The 25,511-nt window shown below is 42.1% G+C and overlaps 1 protein-coding gene across 1 annotated transcript in view; it reads right to left on the bottom strand.

The window, feature by feature from the left end:
* LOC127189402 (guanine nucleotide-binding protein G(q) subunit alpha) overlaps positions 1-25,511 on the bottom strand; it is a 225,327-nt gene that overhangs the window by 121,384 nt on the left and 78,432 nt on the right. The window lies entirely within an intron of this gene.

The raw sequence follows: 25,511 nt of genomic DNA, 5'->3' as shown, positions 1-25,511 counted from the left end.
AAATTCCTAGAATCAAATGAAAATGATAGTACACAAACAGGAAGAGGTATTTCTAAGAGGAAAGGTCATGGCTGTAAGAGCTTCTATCAAATGATACAGCTGAAGGCCTTAGGGAACAAAACCAAGACGAAACCCCCAATCAGCTGACAGAAGTAAATAATTAAAAACCAGGGCAATAACGGACAAAGTAGAGACTTGAAGAATAAGAATCAACAAAATGAATAATTGATCTCTTTTTAAAATTTATTTAATTTTATTTTATGTGCATTGGTGTTTAGCCTGCATGTATGTCTGTATGAGGGTGTCGTGTGGGTGCTGGGAATTAAACCCAGGTCCTCTGGAAGAGCAGACAGTGCTCTTAACCATTGAGCCATCTCTCCTGCCCCAAGAATTGATCTCTTTATGAAATAATCAGGATCAATAAACCCAAAATCAATCTAGAAGAGAAGACCCAAGTGAATATAATTAAAAATGAAAAGGAGACATTTCAATAAATACTGATGTGATCCATAGGATGAACAGAAAATCTCACTCCAAAAAGCTGAAAAATCTAGACGAAATTGATCAAATCTAAGAGACATAGGACAGACACAGCTAAATTAAGAGGATATGTACAACTTACACAGATCTACAAGGTTCAATGAGACTGTGGCAGTGGTAAAGCCTTATAATAAAGAAAGCCCAGAACCAACCAAATTCCTGGAGAATTCTACAAGAACTTTATAAATGCTCCTCAAACTGTTCCACAGAAGAGAAACCCGAGCAAATGCATCCTACGGAGCCAACAGAGTATCCTATACCAGAAGCCGACAAGGACACACTAGGAAACATACACAAGCCAATACATCTCATCCAGCATATATGCAGACGTAATAGAACTCACCAGATCATTATGTGGGGCATGGGGGATGGGGGAGGGTTTGACAAAATTCAATATTCCTTCATGGTAAAAGTTCTGAAGAAACGAGGAATAGGAGGAACATACTAACACAAGGCTACACTCATCGGATCTATAGCCAACATTATACTAAGTACTAAATGTAAGAAGAATGCAAGCATTACTTTAAGGAACAAGACAAGCATGTCTACCATCTCCGTTCTCAGGCAAACACAATGTTTCAAGTCCTAGCTAGAGTAATAAGACTTGAGAAAGATTAAAAAGATACAATAGGAAAGCAGGAAGCTAAAGTATCAGTAATTAAGAACACTTGCTGCTCTTGTACACAGTGTTCAGTTCCCAGCTTCAACACAGAGGCTCACAAGCAAATACATATATTTTCTAAAGTCCTAACACCAACAGTAACGTCTTAAAAATTGATGCACACTTTCAGCAAAGTAACAGGATCCAAAAATCAACAGCCTTCCCAAACACCAATAAGAAATTTGCTGAAGAAAAAAAAAATGAGGAATAAATATGCATTCACAATAGTTTGAAAGTAATAAAATACCTAGGTATAAACCTTGCCAAGAATATGAACGATTCCAACAATAAAATTTTTAAAATAAAATAAAGAAGCTGAGGGACACACAGACAGATGGAGTATGTTCAGAGGCTGATAGAGTTTATATTGTGAAAATGGCTGTGTTACCATAACTGAACTGCAGTCAATATAGTCTCTACCAAAATTCCAATAGCAGTCTTCAGAGAAGCAGAAAAAGAACATTAAAATTCATGCAGAAGCACAAAAGACTCCTCCAAACCAAAGCAGTCCTTAACAGAAAGAGCACTGTTGAAGTATCAGAACACCTGATCTCAATACAGTCCACAGAACTGTGGGGCAAAATAGCATGCTATCTGCACCCAAACAGACCTGTTGATCAATGGGATAAAACAGAGGGCCAAAAATAAACCTACATAACTAAAACCAATAGTGCCGGAAAATAGTATACCCATAAATAGAACAAAAACAGACCATATCCCTCGATTCAAAATGGATCAAATACTTTTATGTAACTCTCCAAACTGCTAGAGAAAAACAGGAGGAAATGTTGCAAAATACAGACACAGGCAAGGACTCTGAACCAGACTGTAAAAGCACAGGAAATCACTTCAAGAACTGACAAATGGGATTGAATTAAATTAAAAGGCTTCTGTGCAGCTTTAAAAAAAAAAAAAAAAAAAAATGTATCAGCGGAGTGAAGAGATCCCTACAAAATGGAAGAAAAGCTTTGCCAGCTACATATCTGACAGGAGATTAATATCTTGACTCTATTAAAAACAAAATAAAACTCCAGAGTTAAATACACACACACACACACACACACACACACACACACACACGGAATCATCCAATCAATAAAAGAGTAAATGAACTGAACAGACGTCTCAAATGAAAAAGCCATCAAAGAAATGCAAATTAAAGTTTCAATGAGATTACATATCATACCAGCTAAAATGTCTCTTATCAAGGGAACAAATACAGCAAACACTGGGAAGGATTTTGGGGGGAGGGGAACAACCCTTACTGTTGGTGGGAGTGTAAACTGATTCAGACACTGAAGAAAAGTCAGTATGGAAGGTTCTCAAAAGTCTGAGAGCAGAAGAACTACCGTATGACCCAGCAGCATCACTTCTGGGTACATTTATAAAGGCCTTTAAATCAGAACAACCGAGATACTTGCACATCAACCGTGTTTACTGCTGCACTATTCGCTATGGCTACACTATGGAATCAGCTGAAAGCCCATTAACAGATGACGGAAAATTCTGTAAGTAAGCACAAACGTGCATTCATGCGTGTGTGTGTGCCCGCGCGCGCGCGCGCACACACATACACACACACACACACACACATACACACACCAGACAGCTAAAGGGTGATTATGTGAGTGGGATAAAAGGAACAGCATGATGACAGGAGGAGAAGGAACAAATGAGAGAAGTAAAAGGTACGTATTTACATAACAGTAATCCCATTATGTTATACGCTAAGAATTATTAAGAAAATGAACTCATAAAAAATAAAATAGAATGCTTTCATTCTACATCTGTCCCTTAATTTATCTGTCCTTGTTTCAGAGCTTAACTTTCAAATTCATTAATACACAATATCCAGAGATAAAAATGCAGATTTAAATCAGCATGCCAGTAATAAGGAGCAGCTTCAGTTTTCTCTATTTTGATGACTTTGCTGCAAGCACTTTGCTCTTTGCCTTGCACACATTCTCATGCAGTTACTCTCAGGTCCCTAGCTCTGCCTGTCTCCTGGAACTATTTGTAGCAGCAGTCCTTACCTTTTCTCTGTGAGTTTAGTTTCCAAATATGGTGGATTCTTTCCCACCCAGCACAAGTTGGGGAGGGAGGCACAGAAGACTGGGGAATGATTATTCAGATTAAACTTTATTGTGTAACAATTTATTCACTTGGCTCCAATTTACACATTTGGGGAGAATTCATTGTTTATTTTGCAAACTCTCATGATAGAGCACCACTGCCCATCTTGATGTGAATATGAATACGGTGTATGAGAGCCACCTGCCTGCCTTTATCCACACCCTGGACCCATGGGCCAGACATTTTCCTTCCTCTGTGCTGCCTGACTGGACACCGAGAATGAAGCTGTGAGCAATCTAGGCTCATAATCCACGAGAATCAAACACTTCCAAATGCCCTTCCTTCAGCACTCAGCACACACCCTGCCCACTTTGAAGCACATTTTCAATTCTGCATAACGAACAAACACTTCTGAGCAAGAGCTCTGAAATGAGTTCATTGCCCTGAGCATAAGACTCCATCAGAAATAACGCTCCACCTACAAATTTCACCAAAATCCTGCCCATTCTGAGAAGCTAAGATTCTGTATCCAGAAATCTCTTGCTTTTGCTGGCTAATATGTCTTGTGTGGTAAATTATCTTATTACTTAAATGTGTACTAGATTCCAGTGTTGCTTGTGGGAGTTACTGTGGATTTACAGATATTGTCATTAGTAGTAGTGATTGTGTGTGTGTGTGTGTGTGTGTGTGTGTGTGTGTGTGCCACTTGTACAAGTCACTGCATACGATTGAAGGCCAGCAACAGCTTTGCAGAGTTATATTTTTTTCCTTCCACTGTTAAATGGATTCCAGGCGAACACACCAAATGCCTCTGTTCCCTGAACCATCTTGCTAGCTTGGCATCTGAGGATTCTTAAGTTCACTGGTTCTTTAGAGTGCCATCTGTCCCGCTCAAGGCCTCTGTCCATACTTCAGTTTCAGAAACAGGGTCTCTAGCTCCTATCTCCACCATGAAGGATGCGGTGGACACACTTTACCACAGCCCACAGCTCTGCCTATGTACAAACGTGAAGTACACGTAGAAGGACGTACGCTCTCACAGACTCAGCACTGGCTTATATCACATTCACGACAGTGTTGTCTAAGTCAAATTCAAGTGTCTGCACACAAAGCTCAAAGGATGATATTCTAGCTTATAACAGTAGATGTCAGTGAAAACAGTCGTGAGAGCAGCTGATGAGCATTACTGAATGCCAACATGACCTGGGCTAACTCTGTGGCATTTACTGACATAGAAAAATCAAACATATGCTACTCATTCTTACTAGTCTAATGCTTCACTCACAGGGGAAAGATAAGACTCTGAGATTAAAAGCCCTAAATGATCCCTTTTAGAAATCAGTTAAAAAAAAAAAAAAACAGCTAATTATAAGGGAGTGAGGGGTGGGGGTGGGTACAGAGTTTTTATTCTGTGTTGTTAAATAACTATACTTCTTCAGAAGCAGTACAATTAAGGAGTAGTTAGCATGTTTGAATGTTCTATATTAAGTACACACCATTGAAATATCAAATTCCTGTCCAATTCCTAATTATTTGAAGGTAAAATCCCACTTTGCAAATAATCTTGAGGCTTGGAGATTTCAATATGCTCAAGGTGGGACACAGAAAAAGTACATTTTGAAGGTAAGAGACAAATAAGTGGGTCCCACACGTACTTGAAGTTCAAGTGTCAGGCAAATATATTGCCTCTTCTCTATTTGACTTCAAAGAAAAGTAGGACCACCGCACTGTTCTACCCCAGGGACAAGTGTGGTAGCTGCTCTCCAGGCAGGGGCTTGGGTCTAAAGCCTGCTCTTCCTTCTCCCTTCTCAGGGTAACTTGCTCAGCACATCCATACATACCAAAGGCTGTGTCAGAATTTTTTTTCATTTTCCTGATCTTCAGGACAGCCCTTCAGAGGTGGTATCTGAGCCTAGGCTTAGGGAAATGGCAGCCTAGAGAAACAAACTAAATACAGCAAATGGCATCAATTCCAGCCCAAGCCGGTCTAGCTTCTTAGCTCTTAGTCTTTCCAGAATGTGAGGCCAGCCATTCTCCGTGCTAACTGGGCCACACAGGGAAAGGTGTTATACCATATACATGCACATGAGTGTACGTACATACACACACACACACACACACACACACACACACACAGCCATTCTCCGTGCTAACTGGGCCACACAGGGAAAGGTGTTATACCATATACATGCACATGAGTGTACGTACATACACACACACACACACACACACACACACACACACACACACACACACGCTTAAATAATTAAAAAAAAAACAAGTATATAATAGCACTCAGGAGAGGCTGAGGCAGGGGTCTTGCAATGAATTTGAGGCTAATGAGGGTTATATATAACGATCCTATCTCACAACGAACAAACAAACAAACAAACAAACAACAAATCGAAAGCAAGCCCTAACAAAACATAACACAAATGGGAAGAGGCAGCACTTCCAGCAGGAATCTTAAAGGATTACCAAGGATAAATCTAAGTCTCTATTAAGATGGGGAGAATTAAGTAGCACCTTTAATTCTCCAGATGCATCCATCTATGTAATGAAATTAAGAAGACCGTCATCCACGCCTCAGTGCAGTGGGGGTTTGTCTTGGCTTAGAAGCAAAACTAAGGCTCTTCACATGCTATAGAATCACACTGGACCACCAAGCTAAAGCCCAAGCCTAGTGAGTTTTATTTGTTTTTAAATAATATAACACGCAATTGGAGGAGGAGCAACAAACACTTAACACTTTGTACAAACGCACTCATAACTGTTTCGTAAATAAACATTCTTTCATTACTCCTCACTCTGTGATTCAGCAATTTATTCTCATCATTCCCCTTTCACAAAATGGGGAAGTAAAGCATAAAATAAAGTGGATAGTTAGTGATGGGGCTAGATCCTGGAGAATGGCACCAACACTCAAGTAACAACACACTGTTCACATGGAGCTGAGCACTGAAGTGGCTACACACTAGAGGCATGTTCCTTGGTCTGCAGCAGGTACAGCTCCCGGAGGCGCATAGGTCCGACAAGGAACAAAAGGAGGAAACTGCATTCATACATTTGGTTTATACATTTGGTTACAGGCGGCAGGAGGCACACTGCTCAGACTTTATGCACAGAAATGTCCTGGCAGGATTATGGAATTTATGTAGTTAATCTAACATTCCCATTTTTAAAAGCAGGAATTTATGACCGAACATCCTTAGTTATAATACTTGCAACTTATGTAATAAATTTTTTCTGGAGAATTCTGTTGCCTCAAAACATTTATCATGCAAAAGCTCCAATACATATAAACTTTGGAGAATGCTGAACCAAACACCCAATAAATTGTGGCAATCATGAAGCTCTTCCCAGCCTAAGCACCCTAACAGGCATCACTAATCAGACTCCTATAAGCTTCAACTTGCATCTTTACGGTTTACGGGTGCTTTCAGATACAACACACAATGCTATCATCATGCCTAACAAAACTAAGAATAATTCCTTAGCATCCCACCTGGCTTATTCTTAAATTCCACTGACTATCTAAAGGTTATCTTTTTTTTTTTTTTTTAACTTGGCTTTTATTCAAATCAGAATCCAAACAAAGGAAGCAGGTGCATCTCCTCTGGGTTTTATCTAAGTCAATGCTTCTCTAACTCATTCCTTCCATCGTACCATCAACTCAAAGAGGAAATCAGTCCACACACACCATATCCAGTGACACCACCGGCCAGGTTATTTATCACTGCATGCACCAGAAGGCACTGTGCATGACTGATACAGTCCACTCTGAGAGTAAGCCTTGTGGTTCCCTTACTGTTCTGTCTTCAAACATGAAACATACAATGTATGGCAGGGCGGCTGTACTCTCTCGTCCAGAAGTCGTCTATGTTACCAGGGGCTAAATACATCTGTTATTACAATGACACTTAATTACAAGGGAAAGCAACTGAACTCTTCTTTGAGAGACTGCTAGGAACTCAGCCAACCCCTCTGCACCCCATCACAGCAGAGGCACCCAGGCCAAACCTGGGTAATTCTCTCCAGAACAGAGCTGGCCATTGTTAATTATGGAGTTCGGGGAATTAGCAGGATAACAGACCACTGTGAGGCAGGGAAAAATCAGTTTACTGGATCACAGAATGTGCTCGGCTCATTTTCTTTGCCAGGGATTTTTATTTATGATGACGCTCCGCTGCCTGTTTCGTAATAATGAAGTCTTAGCAACATGAAACCTCTTAGCAGCAGGGCCTATCTTGGGAAGGTTGCGGGACGGGAAGGGACTTGCAGGGGCTACCATATCTTTGGATGAGAATGTTAAGAATTAGCAATCTCCAAATGTCAAAACCAGGGCAGCAACAAGAGCCTGGGCTGGACATTTGTTCATGGACCACAGTGCCTACTCTGCACTCATTCAAGTGGCTATTAGGTGCTGGGCTTTTGCCAAGGGCTGATGAACCCAGAATGGTCCGGGCACAGCTTCCTGTGGGTATGCCTCAGAGATTCTCACTGGGACCCTTTCCTGTTTACACTCTGGCTTGTACTGATGAGCTGAAACACTGCACAGTGAGTACACGGAAGCCTCTGGGAACCTGAGCAGCCACTGCAAAAGCCCAGCATGCTGGTCCACTCTGTGACGCTGGAGGCAGGACCTTCGCTGGCCCACGCCCCAGGAGCCTGTTCATTTACTCAGACCCGTTATATTACTTTAGGAAGCACTGTCACTAAAAATATTAGAGCAAACCATTTAAAAGACTTTCTCTGGGAAAGGAAAACAATGCAAAGGATCCTGCATTTAGATAAAGACAATGCACCACAAGAGTGATCCAAAACTTACCGGGAGGACGTTTATTCACATTACCACACGCCCTTCACCTGTGAGCTGTGCCAACCTTGTAAGGCACAGCCACTGTGTGAAGCCTACAGCCCCCTCACAGAAGGGTCCAGGCCTTATCTCACACACTGTGCATTACTATTGTTTAATGCTAACATAAAGGGCAGGAAAAAAAAAAAAAAAAAAAAAACCAGCATGACAAACTTGCTATCGTTCCTGTCACGTAGCTTATATGTTCGTGGGGAATAGGAACTGTGCTTCAACCAGCCCAGGACTTTGCAAATACGAAGCACTTAATAAACAGTGTCTTTAGCAAAGAAGCAAGTTCTAGGGAGCCTCCTTGTCCCTGTCCTTCCCAGGTGTGTGATTCGCCACACTGTATTATAAATTCCCATGTACCTAACTAGATCCCTGGCTAGTGCTAAGAACACAGGCACATAGTTACGGAATAAATGGGAGAGGTAAGTAAACAGCACAGAGAATGAAGTTTACAGACAGAGAAGCCACATCAAACAAATGACCCTCAGTCACGGTTCTATCGCTGTGAAGAAACAACATGACCAAGGCAACGCTGGAAGCAGTTAACTGGGGGCTTGCTTACTTTCAGAGGTTGGTCCATTACCATCAGGTCCTGTGGCGTGGCAGCACACACAGCACTGGAGAAGTATCTGAGGGGTTTACCTCCTCACCAGCAGGAAGGCAAAGAGAGACTGGAGACCTACTATGGGCTTTTTGAAACCCTGAGGCTCATCTCCAATGACACATCTCCTCCAACAAGGCCACACCTCCTAATCTTACTCCAGCATTCTACCGCCAATGAGAAACTAGACATTCAAATATAGGAGCCTATGGGGGCCAGTCTCATTCAGACCAACACAGACACACAAAAGCAAAGCTGTTGGTCCCACATCTCAGAAGCAAACTAAAGTTTCCTGTTGAGTCTGCTATGTTTTCCAGTTTACGAATATTTAAGTGAGCATCTTGAATGTCTTTTATTTCTTAAAAAAGGATTATATTATGCATAATGCTACAATATTCTTGCACTGTATACATATAAGTATATAATTCCACTTCATTGTTTATTTCAACTACACAGAATTCCTGAGTATCTATATTACATTTGAACTATTTTCTTATTCATCTGGTTAATTTCTATGTTTTCAATATTATAAACCATGCTAAACCAAACACTACTAGCTCTTTTCCTCTCCTCCCACTCCCACCTCTCTCACTGTATTTAGTATTATTTAAAGAATCACACTACTTTATACAAGCATAGCATGGGATAATTTAAACGAAGGATCCTATAGAAGCAATTCGTGAAAGAATGGAAAGGTAAGTGGTATATGCAAGTCCTCTGGTAGAAGGAGAGAGCAGAGCCCGGCAGGCTAATGTGAAAGAATACCGTGCTGGATGATGCTTCTGCACTTTAGTGAACTCTTCTGTCACACCTTCACTAAATAGATACACACTAAGCCCCTATTAGGTGCACAACGCTGCGCAAAGTGTTGCTGGTAGCTTGGGCAAGAACAAAGAATGAGTGCTGCAGTCTCAGATGTCTCGGTCTCATGAGCAGGATCTGTAGGGTAGGCTTGCTACAGATTCCAGCTGTGTGCTGCTGCCCTTCTGCCCACCTCAGGGCATGTTCTGACCCATCAGGTCAGAACTCTTTCACCATGCTGACAGACCCCTCGAAGCTACTTCTTCACTGACTCAGGATTCCTTGGCCAAGCCTAGTTCTTTACTAATCAGCCTGATCCTGGAGTCTGTGACATGTCCACAGTTAGTGGGCTGCGGTGGTTTAAAGTTTACTCTACCGCAGGATTAAACTGTATGTATAAACATCAAGGTCAAAACTGACCTGACGGTTCATTATAGGACAATAAGATTTCGGGAACAGAAGCATATTGTTAGAATGAGTTAGATCTATCGGGATTTCTAATTATGCATGCTATACCTGTTTCCTATTATTGTGGAAACTGGGATGAGGATATGGTGTCTTACTACCCTGGAAATAGCTAGTTAGATGTACCTGTGGCCACAGCCCCACTCAGCACCTCTGCTTCATCTCGGCTTCACATCCTGTCTCTAACTCCCAATTACTATCTCCCACTAAGTTATCCCTCCATTTCCCCACTATCCTGACCCTCATGCTCACCCCTCTCTTTCTTGGCCAATCCCACCCACCACTTCAGAGAAGACTGATGAGGGCTCCCTGTTTAAAACTGTCTTCTTTACTTCCAACCATTTTTGCCTCAAATTCGCCATGCAGCCAAGGCTGAGGCTGGCCTTGAACCCCGGCTTCTGTCTTCTTCTGGGGTGTTGGGAGTGCGCCACTATGCAAGACTTCCACTTGGACTTTTTAACAGCCGCGATTTGTATTCAACAATTTCACAGTTATAGATGTCCTGCTTTTCCAGAGCACTTTTATTTTTATGCTTTCTTTAGTAGTGTCAAGAGTTTCCTGCTTTACCAGAAAATCACCACCTACTGACAAATGCATTTGAGACTTCAAGTGAAAAATATGCCAATCAAAATAAGGCTGTGGTAATCCTGTTTCTGGCTTCCCCCTCAAGCTACTGCTTCTCTTCCACTCTGTCTCTCCTTAATGTGGCTCCTGTTCTGGCTGGGCTCCTCCTTCTGCCTCCCAGTTCCACACAGCACCATCTGCAATAGCCCTGCACCACCTCTAGGAACACAAACTCCTAAAAACCACCACCTTTTCCTGGCCAATGGGTCTCATGGAAATTACAACCCACCATGGTAGATGGAATCTGTTTTTTCCTACACTACACCTTTACCCCTTAACTCTCTCCATAAATCTGTCCCACCTTGCTGGCTCCCATCTCCCGAAATTTTCAACTTCCAAGGAATTGCCCTGTACTCTGCTACTCTCCTCCCTCCACTGACACTCAGCTGCCTGAACACATTGTCATCACAGGACCAGTAGGCAGGATACAGCAGAGCTTGTCTTGCCTCACCTTCCATCAGGGCTGCTATGGCTTCCTCCAAACCCAAAATGAGAAGACTGCCCTTTCTTCCACTGGAGCCTTAAGAGCAGCCACTGCTGTGGCTACCTGTGAAACCCTGGCTTACGCCATGCAGCCATTTCCTCTATTTCAGTCTAGTTGTCAGTCCACTGCTCTAATAAAACACCATAAACTGAAAATTTATAAACAACTAACAGTTATAGTTCCAGAGCCTGTGAAGTGTAAACTACAACAGCCAGCAAATTCACTGTGTGGTGGGGACCTGCTTTCTGGTTTATAAACAACAACTTCTCAAGACTGGGAGCGCACACGGTGGAGGAGGTGAACAATCTCCCCTGGGTCTTTTCACTAAGGCACAAATACCATTCATAAGGATTCTACCACCTTCACGGTGTGATTGCTTCCCAAAGGCCCCACCCCATAATATAATCACCCTTGGGGTCAGGACTTCAACTTATGAATCAGGGAGTATATAGCGACTACAGGAAGTAGTGTAGGTTTCCCAAGTCTTTCTTAGCAGTAAACAGGGACAACAACATGTACCTTTTAGCATTCAGTGCATTATAAGTTCACTGAATGGGGCAAAAGCCATAAAGCCTTCTGCACTCCTTGACGTATCCAGAACATCTATGTCTGGAGGTGGGGAGGCTGCTCAGCAGGACATGCTCTCTAACTACCTCAAGGTCCTGGGTTAAAGCCTAGGCCACCAAGAAAAAAAAAAAAAATCGGAAAAATACTTATTGGGTGGATATGTGGGTGCATGTGCATGGAGAGGCCAGGTCAGCCACCACAGATGTTGTTTCTCCAGAGCCATCCATCTTTTTGGTTTTTTTGTTTTTGTTTGTTTGTTGTTTGTTTTGTTTTTGAGACAGTCTCCTCCTTTGGCATGAAGTTTGCCAAGCAGGCTAAACTTTGGCTTGTGAGCACCAGAGATCTGCTGTCTTCAGACCACTGAGATTACAAATACCACCACACCTGGCTCCGGTTTTTTTAATTGGGTCCTAGGGACTGAACTCAGGTTCTCATGCCTGCATGACAATGACATCACTGATGGAACTACCTCTTTGGCCCTGAAAACGTATCTTCCAGGAAGTTGGTGGCTTTCTACTTGCCATTATTATAATTAATTTCCAAATACACTGCAAGTGAAAAAATACATTGCTTCTTCATTCTTGGTATGTATGCCTAAGGTTCCTGTTCAATGCTATGGATATTAACTTCAATACTCTCTTCACACTAATGGCAATCTTACAGCTGACTTTTGTGATAACAACTTTACTGTCCAGAATTGAGAGCAATTCTTTAATAGGCTCTGACATTAAAAAACTGAGATATTTATTCTGACATGACACATCATCAAATACAATGTTTATTTTCAATAGGAAAGCACAACTGTTAAAATAATAAAGAAAAAGACTAAAATGGATTTAATAAATCAATAAATCTACAAAATGTACCAATGACAAGTTCAGATCACACATTAAGAACACGGTTTACGAAACACAAAAGGTGGACACTGAGAGATGAGTGTGCACTGACGGGTGTGGGGTGTGGGTCGTCAACACAGACTGAAAACTTTCACCCAGGCTAGTCCCTGTTCGCCCTAGAGGGTGTATGAATGCTTCCCAATTTGCCAGCCTATTTCCTCAGCAGAGGCCAGGTTAGTTTAGTTAAACTACTCCATAGGCTTTTGCACTGTGGCCCACAACCCCCACAGGGGGAGCAAAGTCAGCAGTTATCAGTCTTCCGACATGCATCGTGGTTTGCAGATGGAAACAAGGAGTGCAAAATCTCAGTTAATCAGAACAAGGGCTGGAAGGTACCACGAGTTGTGAGGTTCAGGTCTCACATTGACATGTCAATGCTGAGTGGCAGGTCAAAGAATTAATGGATGAGAAGCAGACTACACAAAATGATGGTTGCAGACCCTGAGTGCAACTCCATGTAACACAGCCCCAGAACTCAGCCTGCAAACAGCCCCAGTGGCCAAGCAAGCCAGTGAAATCCTGTGCCCTAGACCCCACAGACACTGCACACCCACCTGCCACCTAAATATTATTTCACGGGGTACAGCCTGTGTACTTTTTACAAAAGGCAGACGACAGTAGCAGGAAGCAATGATGGGCAATGGATGCTTACGGGAAGCTCCTGGGGCAGGGGTTTTGCCAATCTGGTACCTACTAGAGACAAGCAACCTCAATATAGTGAAGCTTTAAAGTGATAGTTACCCTCCTTTCCCCCTAGGCCTAAGATGGCCAGGCTCTCTATACCTGCTTTACAGGTAAGGAAGTGACACAGGCCCAAAGAGGTTGGAGGTAACAAGCAAAGTAACTTCTTACGATAGCTTTTCTGGTCTAACTTATCATTAAAGCATATGTAACTGTACTTTATAATTCTTAATTAAAAGAGGGAGAGAAGTGTCTAAAAGTAAATTGTCAGCTTCCTCATCAATTCCCATGTTCTGTGGAATCTGAGAGGTTACTGAGAAACTGGTCTCTGCTTCCTCATGCCTATGGTCCATGTTATACACGTGTCAAATGTGTATAGGAAAAGTTAAAACAAAACACAAAATCCCACTAAACATCAATGCCCTTACCAAAGACAGAAGTGGGTACAGCTTTGGCCTTCCACGATGATGTGGATAAATGAACCTTTCCATAATCAGGTCAGACATTCTGACCAAAGATGGAGCTGAGCCCACTGCCCTCCAGGGGAAGACATTACTAGAACGTTTCAGAGAGAGCAGGTACAGGAATGGGAAGCCGGGAATAATTTGGCCTTCTATTTAGGAAACAGGTAACTAATGATCTTGTCAATGGAAGTGATGGAACGTTTTAAGAACAAGATGCACAATCAGTAGTGCTTAGAGTTAATACTGAGCCATCTTTATGAATGGTCCAAGATAAATGACAAAATGATGCAGCTGTTTCTTCTCCAGTGGTCACATGTGTGGCTGCCATAGAGTTGACAGTGTCTTTCTCACAGTGAGGCACTAAGTGATTTTTACTTTCTTCTTGTTTTTCTGTGTTATCAGAACTTTATTTTGTAATGAGCAACTGACCTTGATATTTATAAAATCCAACAGTATTTCAATTTTGGAAAAAGAAGAAAAGGATCAAGCTCTAATAAAAATAACTGGGTTTCCAAAATTTATCCTGCCTACAAGATGTGCAGAGATAAAGACAGAGTGGAAACTGAGGGAACAATCAACCAATGCCTGTCCCAACTTGATTCCCACCCCATGGGAGAGAGAGCCAACCCCTGACACCACTGAGGACACTCTGCTATTTTTACAGACAGGAGCCTAACTTAAGCATTCTCTGAGAGGCACCACCCAGCAGCTGATTGAATCAGATGCTAAGACTCACAACCAAGCATTAGGTGGAGCTCAAGGAGTCCTGTGGAAAAATGGGAGGGATGGATAGAAGGATCTGGGGGGACAAGAACACTGTAAGAAGATCAACAGAGTCAACTAACATAGACTCATTGTGGCTTAGAGACAGAAACACGAAGAGCATGCATGGACTAGACCTAGGCCCCTCACATATGTAGCCGATGGGCAGTTTGGTCTTCTTGTGGGTCCCTTAGTAAGTTGAGCTGGTAGTGTTTATGACATGGACTCCTTTGCCTGCTTTCAATCACTTCGCCCTAACCAGGCTGCCTTACCTGGCTTCAGTGGATGAGGAGGAGCTCAGTCCTGTTGTGACTTGATGTGCTGGGGTGGGCTCCCCTTTTCTGAGGACCAGAGGGGGATAGGATATGAGCGAGGGACTGGGGGGAGGGCAGGGAGGGGTGCCACAACTGGGTTGTAAAATGAATATACAAATTTTTTTAAATGGGTTTCTTAATTTCATATAGTAAAGTGTGTGCCTTTTAACTCATACCCAAGAGTTTTTCTGCCACATAAGCCTTTCAATGACTGATGGTTTGTGACTAAGTTATTCAGAGCGTGTCATTTATAGTTGACATCAAGCCCAGCAGTGACTCAAGTCTGCAACAGTAGCTCAGGTGCTTGCCCTGGATCCTCACCAGATCTGTTAAAAAGAAACCCAGAATCCAACACTGCCAGATATAACAATTCATTTACCAATCCAGAATAGCAGCAAAGAGGGTAAGAAAAGGGACTTACCCAGAATATATGAATATATATATGTTGCCATGCAGAAAATTTTGCCAGGTATGTTGAAAATTAATTAATCTTGTTGCATAGCTTGCCTCCACAGAGACTGCATGTTCCCCTAAGAGAGCTATGTCTTACACTCCTTTGGCTCAAGAGACAAGAGAAGTTTTTAGTTTTCCTTTAATTACTTAATGTTGAATGCAGAGATAATCTGAAAATATAAAGATGAAATAAAAGGAAATGTAGCCTATGTGAGATGGGTGTTGACGCAACAATTGCAGTGTCACATGACTAGCTCCCTTTGAGTGAGTTGTGTTTCATTCATCTGTGACATCTACTGAACCCAACTGTGAGTCAGGTGCTGTAAACCCTGAGTCTGCTGCTACCAGCACGGGTGATTCAGCTGTCTCAGGATCTGATGGTGAGAAGTGGCGGGAGACCACTGTTGGGACTGCAGGTGATCCCACTTTCTCTCACAAGGAAATCACATATGAGAATCCTAGTCAAAGGCATTTGTGAAGTCAAGGGAGGAGCTGCATTTTAGCTCTAATTGTCCAATTATACTTTATAACCTACACATTCAGTAACTTAGGGCATTTTAGGCATTTTTATGTACAAAACTAGAATGCTATCTGCCTAGCACTTTTGAGCGAGTTAGGTGAAAAGCCTGTGGCTGGGTTGGGTCCAGAAGTTTCTGAAAGGCTGCCTCACTTCCTCACTTCTTCTGATTGGTCTAGCTGCCCTTCTGTCCTTGTAAACACCCTGTCCTGAGGAGGACCAGCCACACTGACTACCAGGGAATGTCAGTGTGCTGGCAGCATCTACATCCTCTGGCCCTTTAGGATTCACTCATCTACATGACACATGCTGGGTCGAGCCAGAGGCCGGGCAGCTGCCTACAAGAAATCATTGCTGTTGCTGATAACGGAGCCTACATCTAGTTCTTAGGTCAAAGACTCCTCTGGATCTTTAAGCAGTCAACATTTTTTCCCTCAAAACCTCTGGATTCTTCTATTATGCCTCTCTCTCCTAACACAGACCCTTCTAGAAAGAATTTAACAACTATTTACTTAGTATCCACTTACTATGTACTAATGTCACTATAGTCTCTAGCTCTACTCTCTCATTAGTGCTCATATCAACCGCAGTGACCCCACCATCATCATCTCACTTTCTAGACGAGGTCATACTGCTCAGAGTTAAGTCGTTAGTTAACATCCCACGGCTAAAATCCTACTGACGTACACGCTATGGGGTGCTTTCTCTAACGTTGGCCCCTAGTGTTTTCACACTGCCCGACGGCAGAGCCAGAGTTCTGTGCCTAAGATGACTGAAGCAACATCACCATCACCTGGGAGCTTGTCAGAAAAGCAGAGCCACAGGCCCACCCTAGACCCACTCCATGTCTACCCCAGGTCCACTGAAATACAAATGTGCAACAATGCTTCAGACGTGCAGCCTTAGAACTCAAAATCACATTCCCAACCCAACACTTGGGTGACTGGACAGTGCCTCATCCTCAGTGCATAGTGGTTGCCCGAATTACAGATGTGTTCACAGCTTGGGAGGTTGTAGCCAACAATGTGGCATGTCCTCCACTTACCAAAGACAGGAAAAGGGGGGTGGTGTTTGGCACACTGCCACAGGATCGTCTAAAAGAAGGAGGTGGCTGGGAAACACTGCAGTCTTCTCCAGCAATAAACATCCTGGGCCAGGAGGAGAACGGCCTTAAAATAAGAGCACCTGGAGGAGATCCTACTGGTGCCCTATGTCTGGCACTGTCTCTGGTAATCATGGGGTTGGGGAGGGACTTTCAGCGCATGTGCTCTTCCACAGCAGTATGACGTCAGTGAGAAACATTGACGTGGCACACTGCTGACGGTCAGCAAAGTGTGTTGTTAGCATGGTGTATTTTATAAGTTTCCTGACTGTAGGCAGGGACATCGGCGAAAGGCCGGGATGCAAGCTATCTTCAGAGCACGGAGGGCTCCACAGCCTGATATAGCTCTTCACGTTTTGAGAGGTAAGTTTGACACAAATGGTCTGGGTCTTTGTTCCATAGGGAGAACAGAAATAATGACTACACCCTAACCCTGCACCTTATGTTATCTGGGTGTAGACGGTTTCTGTAATGACTGAGATATTAATTAGTCCCAGAATGAAGAGTAACCAGGAGCTTGACTGCTAAGAATTTACTTACTCCCTCATTTTCAGTTTCCCATACTCTCAGGTCATTGTCTTCCTCATGGTCTCCCTCTCAACATGCAGGCGCGTTAGCATCCTCGCCTTAGCTCAGGATCAGGATCACGGGGAAAGAGGTAACAAGGTAGCTCCTGGTGGAACTGCCAGCTGTGAATGCCATAGACACCACGAGCTTCATATCCTTAGTGACCAAAGAGAGGTGCTGCTGACACGGGGCCCAGGCCCCGGGCTGTGGGGCAGCCACGGCAGCAGGTCCGCCACAGCACACTAGCCAAAAAGCACAATTTTTCACACAGAGGACCTTGTCAAGAGTCAGCCTGCTCTGTCAGTCAGCAGTTTAGAGAGAAATTTGCTAAAAGCAGAATCTTCTCATGTGTTCAGATATTTCAAACCCATTCCTTAAGGAACTCACTGTTTTCTTTTTGAAATTAGTCTGAATGGTTTCTGTTGCTGTGCGGATGGGAAGTACTTGGTATACGCTGCTGAATAGCTAAATGAAAGATCAACCCTCCTAACAGTGGGCAACATGTTCAGCTTTTTCATGGACTATTATACAATTGATTCTCATAATACACTGCTAAATAGAAATTATAATAACCACTATTTGTCAATAAGAAAACTGGAAGATTACTTTGCTCAATATCAGAAGGCAATTGTAGTCAGTTTCAAAGGAAGCTGTGCTCGACTCTACCAACTGTATTCTTTAAAGGTATACCGCACAGTAGTGCATTAAAACTTTTCATGGGGGTGCTGGAGAGATGGTTCAGTGGTTAAGAACATTGACTGCCCTTCCAAGGGACTGGGGTTCAATTCCCAGCACCCATGTGGCAGCTCACAACTGTCTGTAACTCCAATTCCAAGGGATCTGATGCCCTCACACAGACACACATGCAGACAAACACTAACGCACATAAAGTTAAAACCAAAAACCAAACCAAAACAAAACTTATCATGGTAAACAAATGCCCATGCATTCATTCACTTCATTCTTTCAGCAAAGCCAATTTTTGTGCTAAATACTGTGTTAGCCTTAAATATCAAAAGCCCAATCTCTGTCCTCTAGTGTTAATGTTCTAGTCAGGGCAATTTTAAAATTTTTGTTTCTTTTTTTTCTTGTTTGGGGTGTGTGTGTGTGTGTGTGTGTGTGTATGTGTGTGTGTGTGTGTGTGTGTGTGTGTGTGTGTGTGTTGTCTACATACATGTACTTGTGTCTGATACCTGTGGACATCAGGAGAGGGTACCTGGTCATACTATTTTAAGCAACAAGGATTAGCTCAAGCTGACCTGAGATATGAACTCGGGAAACATGGATAGGCTGAGAGAAGTCATAATGTAGACAGACCCCAAATTAAATGTTGAGAAAACATTACACAAGGCAGCCATTATTTATGTGCAACACAGGAAGAATTCTGGTCTGTCTTTAGCTTTATTCCCATGTAAATAAACAGTGTACATATAAACTAGTTAGGCACCAATGTGTGCACATGCATATTCCCACGTGAATAAACAGTGTACATATAAACTAGTTAGGCACTAATGTGTGCACATGCATATTCCCACGTGAATAAACAGTGTACATATAAACTAGTTAGGCACTAATGTGTGCACATGCATATTCCCACGTGAATAAACAGTGTACATATAAACTAGTTAGGCACTAATGTGTGCACATGCATATTCCCACGTGAATAAGCAGTGAACACATGGGCTGGTTAGGCACCAATGTGTGCACATACATATTCCCACGTGAATAAGCAGTATACACACAGGCTGGCTAGGCACCAATGTGTGCACATGCATATTCCCATGTGAGTAAACAGTACACACTTGGGCTGGCTGGGCGCAAGTGTGCATATAAAGAATATGTAGAGTTTTCCTGCTGCAGTCAATGAGGACCACACTGGCTTAAATCTCCTGTGGCTGTTTGAGTACAAGTGCCACCAAAAGCTCTGCCATTTTCATACATGGTCCCCAGCTGGTGGCACTGTTTAAGGACAGTTTTGATGATTTAAAAACTTGCCATTTTGAGTTTGTTCTCTGCTTCCGATTTGTATTTCAGGGTGTAAGGTCCACTGCAGCATCAGTGTCATGGCTACCTGCCCTGCTGCCACAGTCCTCTGCCATGACAGTGATGGCCACTCATCCCCCTGGAACCATAAGCCCAAAATAAGCCCTTCCTTCTACAAGCTGCACCAGTCATGGTGTTTTTACCACAGCATTAGAACAGTAACAAACACACCTCATCTCAAATATCAAAAACCAACTAAACAACATCTAGGCTTTCTTTTTGTTTTGTTAACTATTCATAAAAACAAGTTGTTTCACAGTTTACAAATAATAAGTTTAAAAACCAGATCAAAACACTATAGTTAACAAGCTGCCAAGACAGTTCTCACTACTGCCTTCTCACTTAACCTAAGGTTTTACACTGAGCTACAGAAAATGGTCTAGTTCCACAAAAGCTAGAGATCACACAACAAAGAAAAAAATACAGACAAACCTGATCAATGCAAGTGGTGTGGACACTGAAGGCAGGAAACAGGAAAGGACTCTGCTAACACATCAGCTAATTTGGGTGCTGCATAGGAAATGTCACCCCAAAAGACACTGTTGGAAAGGGAAATTGGTCTCCACTGCATTGAGCCCAGCTTCTCCTCTTTAAAAAAAAAAAAAAAAAATGCCAAAAAGGACAAAGAACTTGGCCCCATGAATACTAATGAAGCAACCACGCAAGTTACATCAACCTTCAGAAGTGACGTAGCTGCTTTTTTTTTTAAGTGGCATGTTATTAATCTGGGAAAAATAAAGGACCTTGTACTCAGCTGCACGTTAATACAAGCTGAACAGCAGACATGCAGAGGCCTCAGGAAGAGGAAGATGCTGCCTTATAGGGAGTAAACTATAACAACCTAGGAAGCCAAAGTAGCTAAAGAAATTTTTTTCCTGGAAAAGAAGAGCAAAATCAAAAATCCTTTAAATATAAGGGAATTGACTCAGCTTTGGTGCAGTCTCAGAGAGGAAAGTCAAAGCTGAATGACTAACCCTGTGCCATATTAAAACTCACTATAGAGCCTAAACAACACAGCCTGACAGAAAGACACACAAAGCAAACAAATGTCTCATAACAGTCCATTGGAACCAACTGCATGTACATAATCAGGTGATCTGTGACAAAGGTGACCCTGCAATGCCCTGGACGATGTCTCTGATGAATGAGCTGGGTTAGTAAGATAGCAAATTAAAATATGGCTTCTTATTTAATATTTTAGATCTAAATGTGAAAAGCAAAAATACAGAATTTAGAAAAGGTCCAAGTTATTTACATCAATTTAAAGGAAGCAAAGATTACCGTATTTTCCACCATAGAAGATGACCCCCAACTTTTAACTTTTCCAGGTAAAACATAAGAGTTTGCAGCCCAAGTCTGTTGCGCAGAGTGTGGGTTGGAAGAGGAGTAGCCTTATACAGTGAGTATATTCCAACCTCTATATTTTACCTGGAAAAGTTAAAGTTAAAGTTGGGAGTCACCTCATATGCCAGAAAATACAGTGCTATAAAAGAACTAATTAGAGGGAGGAAAATGGCTAACTGGACAATTAAGAACTTTCCCTGGAGAAACCAGCAAGAAAATAAAAAAGTAAGCCACAAAGTAAAGAAGATATTTGCAATTGCATTTACTAAGGAGAGACCTGTATCCTTAATATATAAAAGACCTTCTACAAAGCAATAATAAATCAGATAATCCAACAGAGAAAAGGTAAAAGTTTGTGTTTTTGTTAAAAATAAACAGCCAAAAAACATGAAAAGGTAGTCAGCAATGTTATCAAGGAAATGAAAATGGAAACAATGCAAACATGCTAATTAGCCCCCAGATTTAAAAAAAAAACCAAGTGCTGTAATTCTTACAGATAAGGGCCATATAAATTAGTATGTTCTAAAAAAAAAAAAAAAAACACTTTTTGGCAATATGTATACACTGGAATTAACTACATATATACTTTCTAACTTTACACTGTAAATCTCAAGTATCTACTACTCTGTGTTTATCAAATAAGTTTCAAGAGTGGCTGTATTTGTACTAGTTGTGATGGTCAGAAACACTCCCATTCTTTTTTTTAATATTTTATTAATTTATTCATATTACATCTCAATCGTTAGCCCATCCCTCGTATCCTCCCATTCCTCCCTCCCTCCCGCTTTTCCCCTACTCCCCTCCCCTATGTCTGTGACTGAGGGGGACCACTCCCCCTGTATATGCTCATAGGGAATCAAGTCTCTTCTTGGTAGCCTGCTATCCTGGTCAAATATGGGGCACCAGAGTACGTGTGAAAGTCAGTCCCCACTCGATACTCGACTATGGAGAATGTCCCGTCCATTGGCTAGATCTGGATATGGGTTCGAAGTTTACTGCCCATATTGTCCTTGTTCATAGTGGCCTTATTCATAATAGCCAGAACTTGGAAACAGCCTAAGGGTCCCTCAGTAGAAGGATGGATAAAGAAACTGTGGTACATTTACACTATGGAATACTACTCAGCTATTAAAATCAAGGAATTCCCGAAATGTGTGGACAAATGGATTGAACTAGAAATGATTATAATGAGTGAGTTCACCCAGAAGCAGAAAGAGTCCAATGGTATATACTTACTTATATCTAGACACTAGTCCAAGGGGCATGTCCCATGAAAAACTTTACTTACCAAGAAAGTGGGTCAGGGAGGAGGACATCCTATTGGGACTCTAGGTGAGAGAAGCATGGGAGAATGGGGAAATAGAAGGATCCAGAGGGTCCTAGAAACCTACAAGAAGAACATTATGATGGGCAGATCTGGGCCCAGGGGTCCCGTTCAAACTATAACACTCACATTCTTAAGGAAACATATACCAAAAAAGCAGAAACAAAAAACAAACAAAAAAACTTGTAAAATAGTTATAAAACTAGATGTTATACAAATGTGATTATCTATTGGACAAAACATAAAAACTATTTTCATCACCAGGCAAAACTCTATGGGACACCAAAGATCATACAGTGTGTGCCTTCATTCATACAGGTTGAAACACTGGAAAAACTGTATGTCCTTAGACATCAAGGAGGTGACACCCTGTGGATGGTAGATTTCTCTAGAATAAGGGGTAATGAGCCTAAGGTGCTGGTTATGTTGATTCAGACCAAGGGCTTCAGGAACAAACATAGTCGAGATGGTGATATTCGAGACTCACTACAGAGAACACACATGGATCTTCTGTATGTGAGCTGTGTTTCAGTAAGAATACAGAAGGACCAGGCATGGTGGCATAGGCCTTTAATCCCAGCACTTGGGAAGCAGAGGCAGGCAGATCGCTGTGAGTTTGAGACCAGCCTGGTCTACAAAGTGAGTCTCAGACAGCCAGGGCTACACAAGAGAAACTCTGTCTTGAAAAAAAATTAAAAAATAAAATAAAAACAAAACAAAACAAAACAAAAAATACAGAAGGGAGAAAAGGCAGCATCAGTCTACTGCTGAGTTCTTTCTCCACTTCAGTTTTCTCTCCTGTTAGTTTTAAAACAGAGGGATCAGCATGAGGCAAGTATTAGAATAGATTTCAGGTTTTCTAGTCCATCACTTGCTTTCATTTAGGAAAATTGCCTTAGAAAATTTCACTTTAAAAATCCATTCTATTTTGAACCCATCCAGATCAGGAGCGCTCTGTGCCTCCCTTGGCATCCCATTCCAGTGGCCATCACTCTGAGGATGGCTATTCCATGGGTACCTCCTAAACTCATGCTGCCTAAGACACACGGATGGAAGGTCATCAGAATCTATTCTCTCCACAATGGCAGTTCCTTTTAGACCACACTGATACTACTGAAACTGTAAAGGGCATTTCACATCCATTATCTTTTGAACTTTGACTATGAAGAAATTAAGATTTCATAAGAAATGTGAAAACCTCAAGATTACTTGGCTTTTCTGTGCTGGGACTCAAATGCCTATCTGTCACCACAGATAGCTGTTACTAAGCCACTGGCCCCTTTGAGCCCCTTCCTATCATGTAATCTAGAGTAAGTCCCGAATAGGAAATTTTATTTTAGGGTAAATGCCAAGTAAACTTGGAGGACTTACATCTACAGAGAATTCACATGTCATTTCATGTTATAAATCGACTGTGTGCTTTGCAGTAGAGATCTGTAAGCTGGGCCAGAGTCCTTCTCCTTCTTCCACTAGCAGTACCCAGACTTCCCCCAGGGACTGTCAATCACATCAACCAGACTTCCTTCCCCTGTCTAAAGAACCAGCAAAGAAGCCAGGCTGGGCCAATCCAACACTTTTTCCCAGGAATCTGAGTCTGAAGTGAGTGATGAAAGATTGAAATTGGCTGGAGTTCACCTCCCCCAAGCACAGCCCTTCAGCTTCTCAGGCCTCCAGTGAGCTCACACCCCAAAAGTTTTCTTCTTACTTCCTCAGCCAGTTGTTGGCTTCTGCAGGCTGCAAATCTGACTCATCTGTCTTTTCAACAGACAGACCAAAACACACGTCTCTCAGTTCTGTTTATTATGCAGGTAGAAACTCCTCAGTGAAATCAGCTCATGGACAGTCTCTTGAACTAAGAAATTCCCTTATGGTTTTTGTTCTGTTTTTAAGTAACAATTTTTTATTCAACTGAACAAAGACAGGAATAAGGTAATACAGCCTTCAGAATTTTGGCCTTTTTTTTCTTGGAAAATAGTTTTGAGGATCTTTTAGGAAATAAAAATTTCAGAATAATTTATGTGTATTTAATGTGCACTTTGCATTTTTAACAAATGTTTGTGTCTAGGTGTGGGTATATATGCACATTCACAAGAGTGTGAAGGCCAGAAGACAAGCCTGGTACCATTCTCATTAACCTCACGGTTAGTGAGACCAATTAGGCTGACTGGCTGGCTAATGGACCTTCAGGATGCTCCTGTCTGCGTCTCCAGCACTGGGATTACACACCCATGTGACAATGCCTCAGCATTTCCACCTGGATTCTGAGGAAAGCACTTAGCTCTTCACTCTTGCAAGGCAAGTGCTTTACTGATTGAATCACCTCCCAACCCTAAGGAGGTACCTTCCTGTGAGGTGTCCTTATTTCTTCTAAGCAGACCCTGTAGCACTGCTCCTCCTAGCACCCCTATACCCCAAGTGAAAGGGAAAGACAGGTGTGAGCTATCTGGGCAAAGGGGGCTAAAGAATAGTTGCTGCATGAGCCTGGTCATCAGAACCTGGGAGACTAAACTTAGAAACTAGGTAACACATGCATACATACACAGTATCTGTGAGATCGGGCTTAAATCTAAAAAAAAAAGTCATTTATTTTTCATGTTCATGATATGCACATAACCTGGTAGTAATTTTACTCAGAACTTTTTGTAATTTTACGGAATTTACATGAGGTAGAGGGAGAAACTGATTCCTGCAAACTATCCTTTGCTCTCCACATGAGCACCATAGCATTTGAGATCTTAGATTTTTCAGATCAGGGATGCTTAAACTATAGAACAAAAGGAAAGGTGGAACTGTAGCACAGGCTGAATCCTCAATAGCGTTTCTTTTCATGTAACAGCAGCACACTGAGGTGTTTTTCTCTTGCAGAGACTGGCAACAGGACAGACTATCGACACTTTTACACTGGATCTCTGACTTGAGAGTTTACAGAAATCACAAATCAGCTGCAAAGGGATACAAGGCTCCCTCCCTATCTGTTCTACTTAATGAGAAAAAGCTTCTGCTTTGTTCCTGGCATGCTGAGGGGTGGGAATAATACCAAAGTGCATGCTTGCTTCCTGCAAGGTACCCTGCAATCTAATCTTGCTGAGAAGATAACGCATACACATAAGAAACAACTACAACAGGGATACAGCAAGAACACCAACTGCCAAATGCAGACCTTCTTCCCCAAGCTGTAATTCCAAACAGCTTCCTAGCTGCGCTAACACAGAGGCACTGGACTGCTTCCTTTTCATTAATAACCGAGTCTGGGTCTCAGCAGAGAATGTAACCAGAAGAGTACATCTATAAGATGATGGAAATTCACCTTTTAGAAAACACTAAATAATGAAGTAATCTCATGGTTGGTCGTACACTTAACCCA

This window comes from Acomys russatus, chromosome 5, assembly GCF_903995435.1.
Source record: "Acomys russatus chromosome 5, mAcoRus1.1, whole genome shotgun sequence".
Taxonomy (NCBI): Eukaryota; Metazoa; Chordata; class Mammalia; order Rodentia; family Muridae; genus Acomys; species Acomys russatus.
The sequence above is the reverse complement of the archived record's forward strand: the minus strand, read 5'-3'. Positions and strand labels throughout refer to the sequence as shown.